Source organism: Pezoporus flaviventris, unplaced genomic scaffold (assembly GCF_033815535.1).
Source record: "Pezoporus flaviventris isolate CSIRO_AGI_PZ_B2104156 unplaced genomic scaffold, CSIRO_AGI_Pfla_v1 ptg000093l, whole genome shotgun sequence".
Taxonomy (NCBI): Eukaryota; Metazoa; Chordata; class Aves; order Psittaciformes; family Psittacidae; genus Pezoporus; species Pezoporus flaviventris.
In genome coordinates, this window is record NW_026892641.1 from 1,386,533 (window position 1) to 1,407,507 (window position 20,975).

Consider the following 20,975-nt stretch of genomic DNA (forward strand, 5'->3'; position numbering starts at 1 on the left):
TTAGAGCAATATCCTCCTCTGGTGTAACTTACCACAGTTCCAGTGAAAACAATGGGGCAAAGGGATCTGTGCCGAATGAGACTGTCTGAAAACGCAGCCCTTGTGCTTTTAAAAACAGGCAACAGCAGGAGTGGGATCAGTAGTTTGGTGGTGTAAATCCTGGAAGTTAATTCCTGGTATATTCAGAGTACAGAATGCATAAATGAAAAGGATATTTGGACATCTTCCTTCTGTAGAACCTCTGCCTTTGCTGATGCTGTTCTGGGGCAAGAGTGGTAAGGAGCGGAGCTGGTACTAGAAAGCTTAAAATTGAGTTTAATGCTTGAGCTCAATATTGGCAAAAAGATGGACTGACAGGACCCTCTGTTAAATTTTGATTCACATGCTCTCACAGAAATACAGGGAGCTTTTAAGTCAGTAAAGTCTAACATAGTCCCAGAAAATGGAGGGACATAGCCGCAGAGAATGGAGGGACAGAGAAGCTGCAGGTGTAATCCACCAGTGAATGTATACGACGTGCCTCCTTCTGTGCACCGTTTGCACAGAGGAGCAGTCTATAAATACCCCAATTAGTGAGTGCAGCTAGTTGAAGTAGAGTATAGCAGCTCATGTTTTCAGCCCTAGAAACCCTTAGTTCTGTCCTTGCTGAGTTGATCAAGATGGTGGCCACTTTGCAGACACAAGGAGCGGATTGTTCCCGATGGTCCATGGGGATTGAATTACAGTGAGACTGAGCAATTAAAACCGTGGGCTGACTCTTAGGAAAATTAAGTGTGAAGCTCATTGTGCTGTGAAATAGTCTCAGAAGGGAAGTGATGGAGGCCCCGTTGCTTGGGATGTGGTACTTTCCATAAGGATGGAGTGTTAATTGAAGCATTATGGCCAAATTTTAACAGTGAAGTTAATTTCTGGCTCCATTGCATGCTCCTTGTTCCAGCTGGGGAGGGAGTTGTTCTGTCCCAGGGCTTAAGTGCAGTGGGACTTGGCTGCACATGATGTTCAGGAGCTCACACCTTTCACATAAGTGATTGCTTTTATGAGATAGATGAAGTTGCCAGGAGCAGAAGACGGGAGTGTGGTAGCTTCTGGATGGAAGTTGTTACAGATATTAGTTTCCATTTTAACTTACGTGTGATCTTCACTGAGGATGAAAGTGGCCAAAGCTCTAAAACATAAATAGGACTAATTTGCAGTCTTTCCAGTTGCACCAAAAAAAAGCAAAAGCCCTAAAAAGGAGTCACCTGTGGAGACTGTGCTGCTCTGTTGCCTTCATCCTGATTTCTCTGGGTCAGGGGTGGGACACAGTGACCTGCCACATCCCTCATCATCCCTTTGATATCCAGATTGATGAATGAATAGGAAAAAGAGGAAAACACACCCTCCTGAAATGAATGTTTGGAAAATGGGGATTTTGAGTGTGTGAATGAGGCGAACAGACAGGAATACCGAATGTGGACCGAAGATGCCAGGGGAATTGTTTCCATAGAAACACAACCATGGAGGCTCACATGGTTCCCCCATCTCAGACTTACAAATTCACATGATTATCTTAATGGTCAACATAATGGATTGAAAAGAGGTAGGTGATTAGTAAAATTTGATCCAAGTTTGTTGCAGATGTGGGGAGCATTGTGCTGAAGTCTCTGTCTGAGTGCAACTTAGAATGGCTCATATGCTGGGCGCGTATCGCTCTGATTTGCTGCACTAAATCAGGATTAACTCCCCAGCAGTGAATAGTGTCCTACTGGTATCAAACAAAGGGAATCGGACCTGGTTTCTTTTAATTAACTTGAAGAAAAAAGGTCTACATTTGTTTCTTGATACATTGTTCGTTCACCTTTGTTGTCCAGGCCCTTTTGCATGGCTGCAGACATAATCTTTTGCATGTAAATCAATACCATTCAGAAATGCCTCAGGAAATATTGTTCTGAAATGTACTCAATGGAAGCACATGCCTTTCTGTGCCAGAATTTATGAGGGGCCCTGGGAGTCTGTTTTCTTCATTTGCCCATGGAAATATTTCTCCTCAGAAAATCCAAGATGTTTAGGACTCATTTATGTTGTTCCAGCCCCTTCAAAGCAGCTGGAAGTGGTGGTTTTGCATTGTATCGGTAGGCTTCTGAGTGTAATATGGATGATGGCATGTTTAAATGAATAAGCTTGAGTAACATTAAGAAAGGGCATTTATGAAATGAAGGTGTTCTAGGTTTTTATGTGTGGCACCTCAAGGATCTGTGCATGATCTGCCTTCTGGTGTGTATAGGGTTGCCAGCTGAGGTTCTTGTGTGGCACTGTCGACCAGTCCTGCACAAGCAGAGTGGGTTGCTGTGATTCTTTAGAAGCTGCTGTTAAGATGGTAGGTATTTCTGACATGCTGGAAAGCAGGAAGGATAAAGAAACATCCTGTGGGAATCCTAAATATTAGGGGTTTCTCACCCATTAACCAAAATGTAGCCTGGTAGCTCCCATAAACCCCCCGAAGCAACACCCATAGAGCAGTCAAATTCCATGTGGGAGAAGAGGCTTAACCACATAATCTAGGTGGGAGCAACCCCAAATGAAACAGTGAGGATTCAAACCGTAGTGCAGATGTGTGTGAAAGCCCATGGTGGCCTGGCCATCTCCTGTGGTTCCAGGGTTTAATTTGGGCTGAGCTGACTCGGTCTGTCTGATTTTTAAAGCAGCCAAAGCTTCACAAGCCACAAGCTTCATCTTTAATGTTAGTTATTTGTGCCCTTTTTAGAAGAGACTGTGTGGAGTGGAAGAGAGGAGCAGGAAGTGGAGACAGGACGATTTTGTACATGATTTCCAGTAACTGATGATGTTGGTAAGCAACAGTCCTATTATCCAAGCCAGTAACAGCTCTACAGCCAGAAGAAAGTGTGGTGTTATCTTTCTGGGTGCATGTGGGGAAGAAAGCACAATAAAAGCTAACATTATGGGGAAGATGGCTCCCATCTTTCCTCCTGGTTTCCCAGCTTCTCAAAGCCAGAAAGTTGCTAAAGACCCTCTAAACCTTAAAACTAGCCCAGCTCCAGGCTGCTCTCTTGATAAGCACACGTAATGCTCCCGCAGCTCCAAGAGGAAAACATCTGAGGTTTGGGAAGGGTCAGCCAGAAATGACATAGCTGCAAATACGAAAGGAAATCAAAGAACTGCAGGGTTCCACCCAGGAGAAGGGAGAGCAGGAGAGGTAGCTGGGCCAGCCAGCACTGAAACAAGACGAACAGGAAGAGACGCCCAGAGAGAAGCATTCTTCCTCTCCGACTTCATGTGTGTGAATTCACTGCTACCCTTGACCCGTGCTTTCAGTTACCTTGTTTTGACATGCCCTTCCTTGAACTAATTTGTGAGACTGCTCTTCCAGTGCTCCTCATTCACGTGGTTTTGTGGTGAATTGAGTAATGCTTGGTATTAAGAACCTGGATTGCAGAGCGAATGTGTCAGTAGCACTGAGGCACCCTATTTTAGTTGGAACCTCTGCATGACGCCACCATTTATAATGGAAAGTGGAAGTGTTTCTGCATTTCCATACATTAAACCTGCAAAGTGTTGCCATGCGGGCAGCACATTGATTCCCTGATGGGTTTCCTTCGTTTCTCCCATGCTGTTTCTTTTCCATGCTGTAGTCTTCTAGGACTTTGCTTGAGAGCAAGGTAGCATTTACAAGAGCATGTAAATGCCTTGGACTTCCTATTTTAAACAAAACAGTGCTGAAGGGTCAGAACTTGAAAGGTATTCAGTTGATAATGACAGGGATAGGTTAAAAATGAGGTGAAAGCAAACACAAAGGAAAGACTTCTGAAATGAACAGGAATTTAGTGTTTCAGTGTTGCAGAACATTCAGTGAGGTCCCTAGCATGATCTTTAGGACCCTAAATGCCTTTAAACTGCTGGTGACTTGAAAACCCATTGTGCTGGTTTTGGCTGGGAGAGAGTTAATTTTCTCCTTACTAGCTAGTATGGGGCCATGTTTTGGGTTTGTGCTGAAAGCACAAGGATGTCCTACCTCCGGTGCTGTCATTTTTGGGCACATCTCGCCACTCCTGATTTCCCAAAACAAGGAGAGAAGAGGTGCAGTCTCTTCAAGAACCCTATCTCTGAACTAACATCCACTCTGTCATCAACATTATTGGTAAGCTGAGGTTGTTAATTTACTCAAGGCTTTTTGTCCATCAATCAGTGAGGAGTGTAGCTTGGACCAACTTCGTCAAGCTTTTAATCTGAGGTGACTTCCTGTTACTGAGCTCCTCTGCGTACGAAATGTAATGGGTTGCCAGCTCACACTTCCCTGACCCATTTCCAAAGCTATTTCATTTGATTGTGTTGGGTGATCTTTCTGAAATTATGTCTTGATTTTTATCTGAAATCCATTGATAATGGTTATTTAAGCTCTTTCTGTGCTATCTGGTTGTTTTAATTTCAGGGAGTACATTGAGGAGTTTAAGTATGTATTAGTTATCATATTGATGGATCAGCCAAGCAAGGAACATTTGGAAATTCGCATATTCCTTTTCACTGACCTATGATATTTGAAAGATAAGCCTCTTGCATGCCATTAGCGGTTTGCACATCTATAAACATTTCTCAGTATGTTTAGATTTTATTTTGGAATAGTTTGAGGATGTACGTGTAGATTTTTCCTTTAATCCATCCAAGAATATTAATTGCCCATTTGGTTTGCTGTTTGCCATTTATTTAATACTTTTTCCTTTAAAGCAGTATTGGTTTAGTTTGTGCTGAATCAAATACACTGGAGAAAGCCAGTAAGGTCTAATGCACTGAGGACTTAATCTGAGCAGTTGAAACTGGCTAAAATTTGGTAACTTGATGGTGCGTGATCCAAGGAGATCTTGCCAATCTTTAGCATAGGTGACCCAGATGTAGAATCAAAAAGAACTGTATTTCCTTCCTCTCCAGGAGTGTTGTGAGGCTTAATTCACTGAAGTTTTGCAAATCACCTCATGATCCTTGGATAAAAAAAATGCAAGAACACAGAAAAACAGGCATAAGAACACAGAGCTGTAGGCATGTAAAGAATATTCTTCTCTTTAAAATTTCAAAAGCAAGTAAGGTCTCCGTACGCTACCTCTCTAGATTCCCAGTAACTGCATTAGGAGTTAGATCTGGTCCTTGGGCAGAGAATTAATCTGGATCCTTGTTACAAAACACATCTCTCAAGTGAAACTTTTGCCTATATTTTTCCCAGAAGATTCTTCTCTTTCAGTCCAGAATTTTATCAGCAATTCTTATGCTAACAGGGGTCAGGAGATGAGATGTTTCTCACGTTACACTTGAAGCTTCTCATGAATAATGGCCTGTATCACCTCTATTGTCTCTCCAAAACGTAAGCAACCAGACATAAGGCCAGAGGAGAAATTTAAAGAGTCCTGAATACGCCAGCAGGCCAGACCCAGAACCAAGATAGTCAAAGAGTGAAACAAATACAAGGTAGAGCAGATGGTTATTTGGGGAAATATCTGAGCAGATTAACTACTAGGCAGCTAGAGAATGAGTCAGTCTCTAGTTAAAAAGTATCCTGGAATCTTCAGAGTGAGATTAAGAGAAGCACAGATGAAGATCACTGTAGACAAAATAAATTAGAGGTCATTATTCCCTAGTGAATTTTCTACAGTGTTAAGTAGAGCACATCAGGCTTTTCACACGAATCTGAGGGGGGTCGCCATACTTAAGACTGTCACTTACTCCTGTGTAAGGGCAATCTGTCCATTTGGAAGCAATTTCCCCCATCAGGATTGTCCTTCTCTTCTTTCTCAAATGAATTTGTCTTTTTCATTCTCATATATATATATGTGTGTGTGTGTGTGTGTCTATATTGTGTATGGAATAAAACCAGCTGCAGTTTGAGAAGGATGGTAATGCCAAAATACATGGCATTGGCAATTGCCATCATGGAAATCTTAATTCCCCCCTAGCCTTCCAATCTTTTTGTTTTACTTCAGTAAGACTGCAGCTGCCATCTGATTTGTATTTATATATGCTCTTTATAGATATTAATGCAATAACAGATTAAACCTAAAGTAACTGTTACTACACACAGAAATCTCGGGGTCTGATCTTGCAAACACTAATGCCTCTGAATAACTATAATCTTGTGCATTGTATATTTGAATTTAATGGGGACTCTTGCATGCCAAAGTGTCTCACATATGTGAATGTTTGCTGCAACTTCAGACTTTCCCCATATGTTGATGTCAATTTGTTTTTGCAACCTCAATACGGTTTAGAAACCTAAGTCTCTGATCACGGTTTGTATATGTTTTATCAGTTCTGCAGGCTTCATTGTACCCGATTTTCAATTGAACCCTCACTACTGCTAGTGAAACCACCTACTTCTATCAGGCTAAATTTGGCTTGCAAGGGGTTCTTCAGGCACTTTCTTTGAGGTCTGAGCAAGCTCATAGGTAACAGGAGTTACAGAGCTGTGACGCTATTTAGGCAGTATCATCTTCTCACCATGCATTCTGAAGGTGGATTCCTAAAAGAAACTGGATTGTAAAACTTGGGAAATCAGATGAGAGGCCAGTAGCAATTTTGGTGCTTGTAAAACCAGCTGAAACAGTCCAGGAAACAGGCAGTGGAGTTGTATCAAACTTCTCTAGTGTAGCTGGCTTCTGGTCTCTGTGTAAGGGCTCAAGGTAAACTGAAGAGTTCAGACTCACTGTGTATGTTCTGTAGGGTCTTCTTTTCTGTCTCAGGAGGGGCTTAGATGCCAAAACCTGTGTAGAGAATATTAGTTTTCTCTGATTTCCACTACAATATAAAGCTTTGATAAATCCACTTCAAGACCGAATGTGGTTGGTCTCAGAATACTTTGGGGGAAGAAAAAAACCCTGTTTCTCTGGAGCAATAATACACAGGTATTTAAACTCATGCACATCCTACAGTGAGCTAAAGCAGCCTGTAATCCTTATATTCTGCTTTTGAAGGTATGAATAACACAGTGCATGGTCAGCCTGTCATACTCTGCCGCAGAAGGCTGCTGAGTCAAAACACCAGTGGTTAGTTTTGAGTTCAGTAATAATGGTAATTTTACAAGCTAATGTAAGGGTAATAAAGTCTTCCATAAGGCAACTACTGTGACCATCAGGAAAGTTTTATTTCCCCAGGTTCAACAGTTTACATGTGACTAATGTGCTCTCGGAGAAGAGGTGACTTCCATTTAAAACACGCAGCAGCTTATTTACAGGAACACTGATACGTCTGTGTTTGCAGTTAAGGCTCGCTAACCATTGGCATAAATCTGATCAGCATCTGATAGTACCTCAAATTATCCCACTTCTCAGCTTTTGCATGAATAACTTATTTCTTAGCTCACGGAAGTGTAAAGAGATTTCTTCTTTTCTGTATCCTGGCATTATTTAAGATTAAACTCCTTATAATAGTCATCTCCGTATCTTCCAAGACCAAATATACATATGAGTGTGTGTGTAGTAGAGGTAGAAGAACAATAAAAAGGTAAGAACAAAGGTAACAGACACAAGAAAATGATTAGGCACTTGACATAAAGAAGACATTTGCTTAAGTAGCATAAATAACATCGTCCATAACCTCTTTCTCACAAGTTTCCACTCCTGAGATATTAGAGTAATGCATGAGACGTTAGTCTGTATGTCAGAAAATTGTGTGGGACAGTTGAGATACTGCCAGTTGAGATGTTTTCTTTTCAAATTACATAGCATATGAAAGAGTTTTATTAGGTTTGGGTTGCTCCATCCCAGTGTTAGTCTTACTAGGGAGAGGATCACTCTTGTCTAATTTTATATGCCTAAAAATTAGTAGTTTAAGGCTATGCTGGTCAGTCCAATCTCTTTGTAACCAGTGGGGAGAAAGGGGCATGTCCAGAGCGTGAATGATGTTACCTCTTTTAGAGCTAGGAAGAAGTCAGTTGCCTGTCGGATATGTTGCTCTTTCTCTTCACCGTAGAGGGGGACTACCTGAAACATGTCAGCAAGTGGCTTTTTTGGTTAAGAGTTATATGAGATAGTGCAATGCTGCTGTTTTGAAAGTTGTTCAGCTGTTGAAAGATGCAGATAAAGGTCCAGTCTTGTTGCTGTTAATGAAATAACTGAGAAAACACCCCTGAGGAGGGAGCAAGAGCTAATTGCTTCTGTCTAGGTGATGATGGACTAGTGTCTGCTCCTTTCTGAGCTGGGTGGGACTGATGAGTGGGTAGGGTGGTGGTTATCGCTCTCTGCTATGGGGCAGCCTCTGTATTGCTGTGACCTGTAGAGCAGCTGGGAGTCCTGGTTCAGTCTGCTATACCTCCAGGAGGCGCAGTGGAAAACTAAATCCACTGGAGAGCTTTCACCAAGCCCCATGGCTTTGAGTAGAGATCCCAGCAGGGACATCAGGAGAGACCAATTAATAAACTCCTTTCTTTGCCTGCTCCCTCCGTGTGTGTTCTTCTCCTGTTTCAGATGGGCCTGAGGACCGGAGCTTGTCCTCAGAGCACCACGCGTACTGGAAGCTGCATTCTTGTATAAATTGGGAACAGAACTGGCCACCAGAGATTGGGAATCTGGCAGGCAGAGCTGATTAGACATGCTCAGAAGAGCTTGCAGTTTCCCTGCTGCCTGCCCTTTGGGCTTGCAATGAAAAACAAGGCTGAGCGCTGCCAATATTTGTATATGCGATTCTATTGTTTTATCTGAGGATGAGATCAGCCCAGAACAAAACTGAAGTGCTCTGGTTTTTTTTATTCCATGGCATCATGAGGAATGTGAAGCTGGGATCACCCCACTCCACCCTGATCTTTGACTCCTAAACCAGTGCTCCTCATCCTTTTTGCACTCCATTGAAACACACTGTCCTTTCAAAAGGATCCTGTGCCTCTGTCTCATTTAGGTGCCTGGGAAATGTACAATTGTCCCGATACACATCCCTGCCTCTTGGAAAACTCCACCCTTACTTGAGAACTTAAACCATGCCTGACCTCTTCCAGCCTTGTAATCCCATATGCATCCTCAGAGGATTTTATTACCTAGACGATCTTTAAAGGTCCCTTTCAACCCAAACCATGCTCTGATTCTATGATTTCACTTACCTTCATGTTTTCCTTTATCTACCTTTTAATAATACTGTGTTGTCAGATAATCATTTGTGAAATGCAGGCATGAAATATACCTGCTTTCATTTTGATGGAAAGGAGTGATTGCAGTGCTGCGGTTTGAATAAGGATTTGGAAACAGCTAAGGGTAGGATTCCTAGGTAAGGAGGCACAGGGGAGTTTTTATAGGTGGAGGCTGACTTGCAGCATCCTTGTTGAATTGATTGTTTTAATGCTGAAATGTAATTGTAGAATTAATCATGTGCCGGAGCACCAGGAGCGTTGTGGAGGTGTCTTTTTAGTTACTATTTCAGGAGAAAGAAGGAAATTGAATAATGACTATTTAAACGTTGTAATTAGTAGGGATTGGACCCCGGACCATGGTAGCTGAAGCTCTGTGTTTCTGTGGCTGACTTTTGCATCCCACCTCATGGGAGAAGGTCTGACTCCCAGAGCTCGGATTTGGTCACGACTTTGAGCAGCACAGGTGGAATTCTGTGTGCCTGCTTGTACATCAACAAGACAGGTAGCTGACTTTCTCTGGTGACAGGGGCTAACAGAGGCTCTGCAGCTTTTGTAGACAGATGCATTACCACAAGGCCAGATGCTGGCACTGAACAAGACAAACTATTATAGAAGCCTTCTCTTCATCAAATTCATTTGCAGTGGTCACTCCCAGAGCTCCTATGAGAGGGATGAGATAAAGAACCCTAAGGATACCTCCTGAAAGCTTGTACAGACCCATTCCAAAGAAGGAAAATACCAGTGTGTAAGTCTGTCTGCAGCTACAGCAGAGGGAAGCAGATGTAAGCAAGCCTGCCCGTGCCTTCTGAAGCTCTATTAGTTCCTGGAAGGCAGCCAGCACTGAAATAATGGCTCGAGGCGGCACCCCTTTCTCCTCTCTGCCTGACCTACTAGCAGACAAGACATTTGTATGTTATTAAGCTGTGGAGCACATACTGTGCTTTGCAGCTGGACAGTGCAGGGCACTGTTGAGAGCTGTAAATCTCCAGTCACGTATTTGCTGTGAGGCTCTTGTATAATGTCAGAAATGTTCCCCTCAACTCCCGCAACCTCCCTGGGCTTTAAGACACCTCCCTGGGCAGAGATGCTGACTTGTGCACAAAAGCTAGTTGGGATTGTTGTCGATGTAATGTGTCCTGCAAGGCGAGTGAGGTGACCTGGGCTGACTTCTAGCCTGAGTGCTGGTTGCACTCTGAAACCTGCTCCTCTGAAGTGTGGTGGGATCCCAAACACTGATGCCTGTGTGCTCTATAGAGGGAGGGTAGGATACAGCGACATACAGTATAAACGCTTTGCATTTAGCTTCAGTCAAAGCTTTGAGTTTTACAGTTTTCTCATCCTAGATTTCTTCTTTTCTTATTTCTTTACCATGCATTCAACTCCTACGTTTTAACTGTAAATGAATTGTCTTTGCTTCTACATGATTGAGTTATTTATTGTTCTTGTGGGCATCTCTCACTGTGCTTTAGCTGCAGCTGTTTTGCAGCTCAGCTCATGGGTATGGTCCCATTTCATTTTTTCATAGTGCTCTCAGTTGCCCTTCTAGGCCCACAAGCTTACAGCCTGTGTCTGACTGCATGTGTGGCATGGCTGGGTATGTTCAGATGCAGCATTAACAAGGCATCTGTTTATCAAGGTGCTGCTAAAATTCAGAACTGCTGAGACTTGATCATAGATGATGTTAAGAGGCGAAGTCAGAAATGATCCTTTACAAGCACTTTCTGATATTTGAAAGGTTTGATGAAGTGAACTTCAGAAAACTCCCTTGTTTTCTGTGGTTCCATTTCTTGTTTTCTGTCATACAGATTTCTTTTCATTTGCTGGAGACTTCCAAAATACACAACCTCCCTGAAGGTCTGCTGCTCCCAAAAGAAGGCCTTTTTGTAGGTTTTGACCTGGCTCCATCCCCTATCACAGCTGCAGCTTCTTTCCTTTGAGGTAAAGCCAAAGCTGCTAAGTGTCAGCGCTGGAGATTGAAGGCTTCATCTGATCCAAAGGAAAGCTTAACGTTGGTAGGGGCAGTTTATGGCCAGTTTCCTGTCCAAGGCAACACAAGAGGATCTTTCTGTAGGCAAGATGTGTGTTTCATCACTTGTGACCCACCCTTGTCTCCTGCAAGATCCTCCAAATCACTCCTTCCTTCTAAACTGCTCATCAGGCTCAAGGTGGTAAAGCCTTTTGCCTTGAACTCATTTCTCTGCATGACTCAGAAAGGGGAGACCTCGTAGCTTTTTAGGAAATGTGCGGCTGAGTAATATTCCAAGCCAGGGTATTCTGTAAGTGCAGCATTTTGAGGCCAAAATGCTACCTTTTGGGAGAAAAAGACAATTCCAAATGAAATCCTTTTAATAACTGCAATGTTCTGGTTAATTACAGTTTTCTCTTTCCTGTAGTGTTGGGCTTCCCCAAACAATACCCACAACGTTTGCAGCATAAGGGGATTGCAATGTGCTCAGCAGCTCCGTTCTGCAAAGCCTCGGTGATTTTTGTCATTGATCCAAGCTCTGATGCCAGTTCACTGGCGTGAGGTCACTCTAGTTTCATCCCATGGCTGCTGGTAGGCTCTTTTTGTCCCAGCTGCCCTCACCCCCTGCCCAGCTATATCCCCCACCTCGTTTTGTTGGAGGTTAATCACTGCGTGAGGTAACTCCATCCTTGGCATGTTCTGTGATCTGGAAATGTGGTCGCTAATTACAGGCTTCACACCAGAGGACCAGTCTGTGGAGTCCTGCCCTGTAAGTGACTGCTCTCCTCCATGGCTCGCATTGCAGACAGGACATTCTGGCTAACAGGAGCGTGGTGGCGGTTGACCAGCCTGAGCCTGGAAGAAAAATGGAGTCCTCTTAATAATCAAGAGTGTCTGATGAGAAATCACAGCAGAAATACCTGCCTGGGAGAGAGACTGTCCTGCTTTTAAACAATAAAGCCTATGTGCTTTTTGCTTTGTGCTCTCAGGACTTATGGTGAGAAGGGAATGTAGCACTGAGGCTCATCCAGAGTGGCTTAAACATCACCCAAAATCTTGCTAGGAGGATGAAATTTTCTTTTCTTTTCCCTTTCTGGTCACGTTTTACCACTGGAGTTACTCAGCGAATTAATAGGTATAGAAATGCAAAGCTCTTTTCTTATTACACGCCATCGATCTGATTGCAGTGTCATTAATTGAAAGACTCGGGAAATGTGATGGATGGTTCAGTTCAGGATTCCACATTCGTTTTGGCATAGCCCTGCAGGAGAAAAGCTGCATGAAGCTGATTGAAGGGCTCTTTTTGTCTGACATGAATTATTCTTTCATTGTCAAACCTTGTAACAGCATTCAGACATAGGGAGATTTACAATGTGAAATCCTAAATGGGGTCTATTCTTAAAATAAAATCAGAAAAAAAGAGGAGAGCTTTATCTTGCAACGTTGAAAATAGCTACGTTTAAAAAAAAAAAAACCCAACTATTTCTACAAATTAAATCTCTTTAGCAAAACCCAAGGGGCTGATGTTTCTCACTTAATTTTGAATTATTCCAATGGTAAGGCCTTAAATGAAGAAAACAATTGCTTTAATCACATAACTGTTGTCAACGTTTTTATTGCATTCAAATATATGTGTTTGTATGAGAGGGTTGGTTTGTTCTTTCCACTGTTGTCATTTACCTAAGCAGACTGACTTGTTTGTTAATCTGTGCCCTGTAAAATAAGAGGAGGTTTTCTTTTTCCAGGTAAATGTTGTTTAAATGCTTGGTTTTAAGGAGCTCATTCTGCATTTTAGAAAGCGTAAAAATGGATGAGTGTTGTGTGCGGACAAGGTTTCATCTATTCCTGCTTGTGCCTGGAAGCAGATCTTATCAAATAGCTTTGCGGGTTTCATTTTTCCCTGTTGATCCTGGGCAGTTCTGTTGTTAAATTCCTGTTGCTCTTTTGTCTGTCTCAAAATTTGTGCCACGCTCTGAGGCTTGCCTGCAACCTTATGAAATGCAGCAATTAAAAAGGAGCAGAAAGGTGCAGATCAGCTTAGCTTTAGACATGCTAGCGTGTGGAAAGTTGATGGCGAGTTTTGAATGCAAAGCAGCCACCCAACTTGTAGTCTCATTTAAGAATAAAATACTGAAATAACATTATACGAGATCTGAATCAATGTCATGCCTATTACAAATGCTGGAGCTAGTAGAATAGCTAGATTACACAGAGCAGACAGATTAGATGAAGAAGAGCATTCGATTACATTACATCTGATTAGTGCTGTCTATTCATCTGTGGTTTGGTTTTGTTAAAGAAAGCTGGCTTATTTTATCAGAATGTGCTATGTTTGAAGGAACAGCAGTATCAGGACTCAGCCTAGGAGAACTGGGCATAAAATACAGTGGTAAAAATACCCAGCTCTCTGGTTTAACCACCTTCCTCCCTTAGCTACCATCTGACGGACCTGCGTGCCCAAGCGCTGCTAGCAGATAGATAGCCACGGGAATGATTACAGCCTTTACTATCCAATTTAACTACTTCTCAACCCCAGATAAGTATCGAGCGATTAGTTTCTGTTTGAACTCCTAAACAAATGCCCCTTTTCACCTGGGATGTACATTTGCAGGCAACAGACTGGCCCGATAAAAGAGATGAGTAATTCACATTAAAGTGGGAAACAGCCCTTTCAGACACCAAGAAATAAAACGCATTGATGGGAAATGTTGTTCTCATTCCACCACCCCCCCCTCCCCCCCCCCGCCCCTCCCCCTGCCTATTCTGCATGTAATATCCTGGCGTACATATATTTTAAGGTCTCATTGTTCAGCGAAGGGTGAGATTATTTGGTAGTTTTTGTTATGCTTTTGTCTGCCTGATAGGACCTCTGGCAAAGGGACCGCGCGCGTTGGTTGTGTCTGGTGGGAGCTGCAAAGCCGGCCACTGCTCTCCGTGTTGTGCTAGTCCTCTATGCGGTGCCTGTCTTTGAGAGAGCAAAGAGCCTACGGTAAACTCAGCGCTTGGCACATTGGAAATCTTCTGTCTCCATAGCGCCTGCAATTCCCAACAGCTAAGTTTTGCAATGAAACTGCATGGCGGGTCAGCACAACACCCATTGAGCGCCGCTTCTTTTCAAGCCCGTTACTGCTTTATTTTACGGTGTACAGTCAGCTCTGGGACGCTTGCACTCAGGGCTTCTGTGGGCAAAGACGTTGTTTTGCTGCAGCTTTGCTTTAATCTGGCTTCATTGTGAGCACCTTCTATGTGGCTCGCAGTGGCCGGCTGTAATCTTGTAGCCACTAGCCTGTTCTTAAAAGGTGAGGGAGCTGGGGAGTGATTTCTTTAAGGAGGTATTTCTGTTGTATTAAACGTAAGATGGTTTTTTTCCTCTTTATGCTGTCTAAAGCTAAATAAACTTGACAGTTTCTTGGAGCCCAGTATTGGGAAGAACGTTTTTCCTTTGGTGTCACTAATTAGCCTCCCATGGAAGCTGATATAAGTAGAAAGGGAGCTAACGATAGAGGGTTATGCAGCAGGACTCTGAGCATATTGAACGTGGGGAAAAACTGCTTACTTCTCAGCTCCAAACTCTTTCTGTCAAACCGCTTGATTTTTGGCGTTCCCTGCACTTGGAAACAGGGGGTATAATTCCTGAGAATTGAATTGCAGTTCGGAGCCGTAGTCGCTCTCCTCAAATCTGTGTAAATAACATTGTCCATAGACCGTGTTGTCACCTTTGAAATGCTCTCTGCTCATGGACAGCAGCCTAGCTCTGTCTTTGCTTGTGGTGGAGTCAGGGTGGAGCTGGATTTTGGAGCTTATTTCTTTTTATTGCTTCTGATTTTGTTCAGGGCACTTTTTATCTTTTTAGTTCATTTTGATTCTGATGGTTTTTAAAGGCTCTTTTTTTTTTTTGGAGGTTAATAAAAAAGGAGGGAGTAAAAGGTACCGTATCTTGTTTCTTAATTGTTTGGTTTAAGTCTAAACCATCTGCAAATACACCCTTAAAATGATCTTAAAAGTAACAGTCGCTTAATTAAAACAAATAGGAACAGAATGAGCTTACCCTCTTTATGGACTTAACTTCAGGAAATTAGGCATCCACTCTGTCTGCTCTGGAATAATCAGTTTCTTATCTAATATATATGAAATGACCAAATACATCTACATCATTTGCATCTTTAACCCAGGAACAATTGATCAAAAAAAATGGAAGCACTGCTAGAGTGCTTTTATTTTAAAGCCTTTAAGTCACCATTTATTTCTATCTAGTTAAGCTTAATTTCCTTCTATTGTGGTGTTCAAATGAAAATATACAATGCCATGTCTAATTGTGTTAGTATTCACATTAATAACCTGTAACTTTACATAATAATGAGCAAGAAGCACCGAAAAGGCAGAAACAGATGCAATTATTTGTTGCGAGATAAGTTACTGTACGTGACCCAGGTGCTGTAGTACTATTTGCATGTGTTTCTCACCTTTGTTCACCCAGACACATGGGGATCTCAAGCTATTGCTGACTAATTGATAGTTGTAGTAACTGCTATAGGCTCCTTAGATTAGAAATGCATGCGGACGTGTGTCTTGATTCAAACATTAAGGAACACACACTCTCACTTACTTACATGGGCAGAAAGTCTTCATACTATTAGAGGTGTGTGATGGAGATAGCAGGACATAAAACAGAAGAGAGAGAGACACAGAGAGAGAGAGAGAGACAGAGACAGAGAGATGGCATGCAGCATATATACCCCTACAAATAGTTCTAAAATGCGTTTGCAAATGCAGAAGTCTTCAGAACCATCCAACAGTTCAGCACACCCTTTTTATCTCTTCTCTGCGGGACGTCTCCATCCAGATTACTCGAAAAAAAGCGGAAAAGGTGAGAGCTCTGCCATCTTAGCTCTGAATTCATCTGATTTCCTTCTTTCCTCTTTTTTTTATCCCCCCTCTCCCTTGTATTCCTCATGCCATTGTCCATTCTTATGATGGCAGCCGCCCTTGCTCTTGAATGCAAGTGTCACAGCGGGAGCAAAAAGGGTTCAGGGCTGCATTGTCAAAGCCATGGTTGCCTATTGTTTCTTAGCCTTTCACTGCTCTGCTTTTCCGAGCCTCTTTCCCTATCAGTGGCCCCTGTCAAGGGGAGGAGTAGGGAGAAAATTGCAAGAGTTAGTCGTCCTTTTTATTGCACACTGTTATGATAAACAGCCCAGCAATACATCCCACAAAATTAGGAATTATAACGACGGGACGGGGGGAAAAAATTCTTTGTAGGTTTGCGTTTGTCGCTGCCCTTATGTCAAAAGCTTGGTTTCTTAGGAAAGACTTTTGTATTGGTGTTTTTTGCCCAGCAAAAAATAGAGGCAGCTGCAAAGTGAACAGTGAGCTATTTAGCCACAAGGTAAAAATTTCCTGTTGCTATTTGGATACTGATGCTTTTCAATTTTAAGGCGGGGGGGTTGGGGTGGGGGGGTGTCGGGGGGAGGAAGCATGACTGAAAGCATTTCTCTAGCTGTCCATTCATTCATCCATCCATCTGTATTTTCTGTTTTAAAGCAATGGAAAATGATTTTTAAAAGGGCCAGAGACACTGTTTGCAACTTGGGTTTGTTCGAAAATCTCTCAGTGCAGACTGAGGTTTGTGTTTCAGATGATTGAATCTTGGACTGGGAAATGAAGGGGGGGATGACCGTCCTGCTCGTGCCAGGAAGTGCTGGTGTCAGGTCATCTAAAAGTAAAATCTTGTCACAATTTCTTCCTTTCATGGGGGGGAGAAATAGATATACAGGACATGACTTGATGCTTAGGTATGTGTTTGATTGTCTTGTGTGAACAGGCCAGCTTTTCCCGTGTTCAAAACTTTGGGGAGGTTACAAAGTCATGGCCTCAAAAGTTTTTTGTTTTACTGCATTTGATATTAAATTGTCTAGAGAAAGAACTGATTTCTAAGATATGGCTTCCAAGAAGAGTACAAACATAGTTACATATCCAAGGTGTAAATAATCGAGTAATTGCACTTCTAGGATTTTTTTGGTCTTAAAATATCTGTCAAATTTAAAGGGAAACAAATGTAATTTGGTTTATGCTTTTAGCTGCTTTTGTAAATAGGAGCATCTTTTCAACCCTTAAATTTATATTTACTTTAACTGTACAGTATATTTAGCAGGTTGGAATTTCATTTTAAAAACCTATTATTACATTATTTCCACTGAGTTATTGCATTATCAGAAATTATAAAAAGAAAACACTACAGACTGCTCAAATGTGTGCTTCTAGAGTCTGAATATCTAAGTCATTGCAAATGTCTAGTGCTATTTTCTCATCTCTAATAATAACAGGCAGAGTGCTTCCACAGATGTAAATATGGGTTAAGTCTCAAAGAAGCTAACAGTGAAATACTTCTTAAACTAACGAATAGTTAGGCTACTGTTCTGCTTATGTTTAAGAATATTTAGTTGTCTGAGCCTCCCAGCTTATAAGTGTTTGCTGTGAATTTACTTTGAAAGAAATGGGTAAAGATATTTCACCTGAATTCACTTTTAACTCTCAGAACACTGAAATAGAAGTGATTTGATGAACAAATTCTCTCAGTCCATCCTACAGGCAACTTGCTGTGCCTTTTATTATCCGTATTAGGCTTTTTTACACATATATGTTGTCTTGCATTGCCAAGTTCTAGGTCAAGTATGTGTCTGTTTGGAATATCTTTAAAATTGAAACTTTGAAGAAATGATGAAAGAACTCTGGCCTTGTTTTAAATCAAACTGAATGCAGCCGAGGCCACCCTGGGAGCACAATGTTTAATTTCCATTCGACATCTGCCTTATATTTGCCATTGCAGACCAGTGTCTGTGTGCAAGGAGCACTTATCGTTGATAAAAGTTTGGAATCTCTTTTGTCAGAGGTTGTCATTTCTGTGCTCTCAATCTGGACTGTCATTTTGTAAAATCTTTTGTCACTGAAGCTGAATGGAAAACCTGGAATGTGTAAGAGATTAAAGAAATGGGGAAGAGGATTCTAATGTGTAGAGCAGTTCTGGTCGCTTGACTCTCCGAGACAGATGGTGCCTAATCCTGATTTTCCTTACTCCAGTGTAAATATCGAGCTGCCCCACTGAAACCACTGCTGAATACTGATGCAGCATCAGAATCAGGCCTGGCTCATTTCTTTGCTTTTTGAGACTGTGGGCTTATCTTGCAGTGCTTTATGCATGCAAAGCTCTCATTTTACACTTCTGGTGAGAGATGCCCACTGAGTGACTTCGTGCTGATTGCAAACACACGGGTGTAAATCCTGAGTTTCAGTCATTGCTCCAGACTCACGCCTGTAGAAGTGATATCAGTCTGACCTCCCAGAATCTAGGGATAAATATTTGAATAACTTCATGTGCTTTCTTTAGGTAGGTCTGGGTTAGGGAAATACTATCCTCTCCAAAGAGCCGGGGTGGAATTTGGCATGTCTGGACATTCCACAGTGTCAGTGGGAATCCGATGGCTGAGATATTAGGTCTACCTGGGAGGAAAAAGTAGTTTACTCAGAGCAAAAGCAGACATGTTTGTCCCCACAGATGTATTCTGCTGTAGAAAGAGTGATTCAGGGGGACTGACTGGGGAGCTGTTACAGCCTTGGGACTGAGAGAGGAGTGTTTCAGGTAGCGAAGGGAAAACTTTGCTGTGTGTTTAATTGTTTTGAATGGATTTTATCTCCTTGCTTATGAACACAACTTGTGTTCATGTTGCTTTTAATGTTAGAAAATACAAAGGCTTTTCCCCTCCTGCGAGATCCATTCTGTGATCTGAGGTTGAAATGCTGTGTGTGTAGTGTCAGCTCAAGAGCCAGGCACCTATTTAACTTTTCCCTGTGGGATTTCAGTGAAGCTCAACCCTTCTATTCCTGCTCTACATAGGAATAAATTTCTCTCTATTTTTTTTTCTCCCCTCTTATAGGATTAACACGATGACTTCAGTGGGAATTGCTCTCAGAAAGAGAAAAATCATCTGGATTCTTCTGAAGGTAAGAGTCAAGGACAGAAGTCTTCATGAAAGACCTACCCATGACACAAGAAGAGGATCTCGCCTGCTGTTCTTCTTCAGAGACTCCATCCCACATTGAGGTTCAGGCAAGTATTGCTTTCTCCTGCTTGGAAGTTCACTGGTGAGTCCATAGAAGTGCTTGCTTCTTACATAAATAGTGTCAGTAAAGTTTTGTCATGAATCAGAGGGCAGGTTCTTGTAAACCAATGTGTTCTTTCACACCTTGCCACTGGTTTATGTGACTTTACAGGCTTATGAATCTGACAGGTTTATATAAAATGCAAGAAGAGCTATCCCTAGTGAATCAGGAAAAGATGAGCCATTGGATTATTAACATTTTATTAATTCCAAATCCATATCCTGTTATGACCTGAGGTGCACGTAGGTAGAGCATTGTCGCTATAAATCACTGATTAGGTAATCCACTGCATTTACTGGCCTTCTGAGTTTTACAAACCAACAGAACCAAGCCATTGCAATGATTTCTGTGTCCAGGTAGGCTTTGCATGTCATGGGCAGCATCTTCCCTGGGGATTGTCACTGTTTTCCATATGCTTGTTTATAGAATTAGGTATTATTGAATAGGGGTAAAGTGGTTTCAGCTTGACAGGTAGAAAACAGGATGGTCACAGCCCTGTTAAAAGTGAAGGCATCTGAAATAAGACACAGAAGAACACATTGTCTTCCACTGGGAAAAGCCTGTTTGGAGGGACTCATTTAGCCATAGGAAGCTGGGAGAGAAGTGTGGAGTGAAAGACTAGCCAGGCAATTACTCTGCTAATGGGTAAGATTATGTTGGTTTTCAGTAAATCAGTGCAAATGTGTGGTTAACTGTGTCTGTTGAAAAGATTCTGAATACAGAGAGTGTAAGGGGACAGACCCTTATCTGATGAAGCGTTCAACATCAGTTGGAGATGTGTTTCCACCGCAGGATGTGAGGCAGATTGAAGTTCTTGTGTAAAACCGGCAGGGACTCTGTCTTGCTTGGTCTGGTCTTCCCTGAGGTTAAGACAGTTTTGTGCTGGCAGATTTCATTCTTCCTGATTCAAAACATGTGACATAGTTTAGCAAAACCAGAACTCTGAATGCCATTGGGATGTTAGCACAACAGAAAACTTTCATGTGACAATATTGGCAAGAAAGAGCAAAGAATCTTTTAATAACTCTTCCTTTCTGTCTAACTCAGGGCAATTGCTATATTTTGATGTTGTGTCAGCAGTGCCTCATGTGCTGAAACATCAGCCTTAATTCAGATTTCGGAACATAATTTCAGCTTTGCAGGATATTACTTTGCCACAAAGTGATTTTGGTAGGACAATTATACGCGCTATAACTTCAGTTTTATTTAGAAGCTGAAAATCTACCCAACTGCTTTCTCCAATCTGTATGTGGAATTCCCACCTTTATTGATGTGAATACATTTTTCTATGGGAATACTGTGCACATGCCAAAAATTGTGGGCATTGTTTTGTTTCTTTACCTTGACTTTGACTGTGACGAAGAACTTAACCTGGGTATGAGTTAGAGCTTGAAAAAGGGCAATACACAGCTTGTGTTTCTGCCTGCCTTTTGTTCCTTTGGGTTTTCAACTTCTGTCTGTGGTTTGAGAAGAGACTGAAGTCTAATGGAAGGAACTTGTCGCCTTGTAGGTCCTGGTCTCCTTTTCCAGTTGCTGCAGAATGTGCAGTCATTTCTGTAGGGTTCAGGGGCCTGTTCAAGCTTTTATTGAAGCAAAAATCAAGCTCTGCACTGCTAATAGTCTTCCTGTCCTTCACAGGTTTTCATTGTCTTGTCCCGCTTCATCTTGTATTGGTGAAACAATAAGGGAATGAGATTAAGAGACTGTGTAATATGCTGTTGTAACAAGAGGGTATAATCAGCTGAGAGGACACTGTAC

At 42.1% G+C, this 20,975-nt stretch overlaps 1 long non-coding RNA gene across 1 annotated transcript in view; it reads left to right on the forward strand.

The window, feature by feature from the left end:
- Positions 1-19,158, forward strand: part of LOC133281050 (uncharacterized) — a 36,563-nt gene extending 17,405 nt beyond the window's left edge. Inside the window, exon 3 of the long non-coding RNA XR_009747359.1 lies at positions 18,992-19,158. This is a non-coding gene — a long non-coding RNA (uncharacterized LOC133281050). The remainder of the gene's footprint in view (positions 1-18,991) is intronic.
- The last annotated feature ends 1,817 nt before the right edge of the window (positions 19,159-20,975 follow it).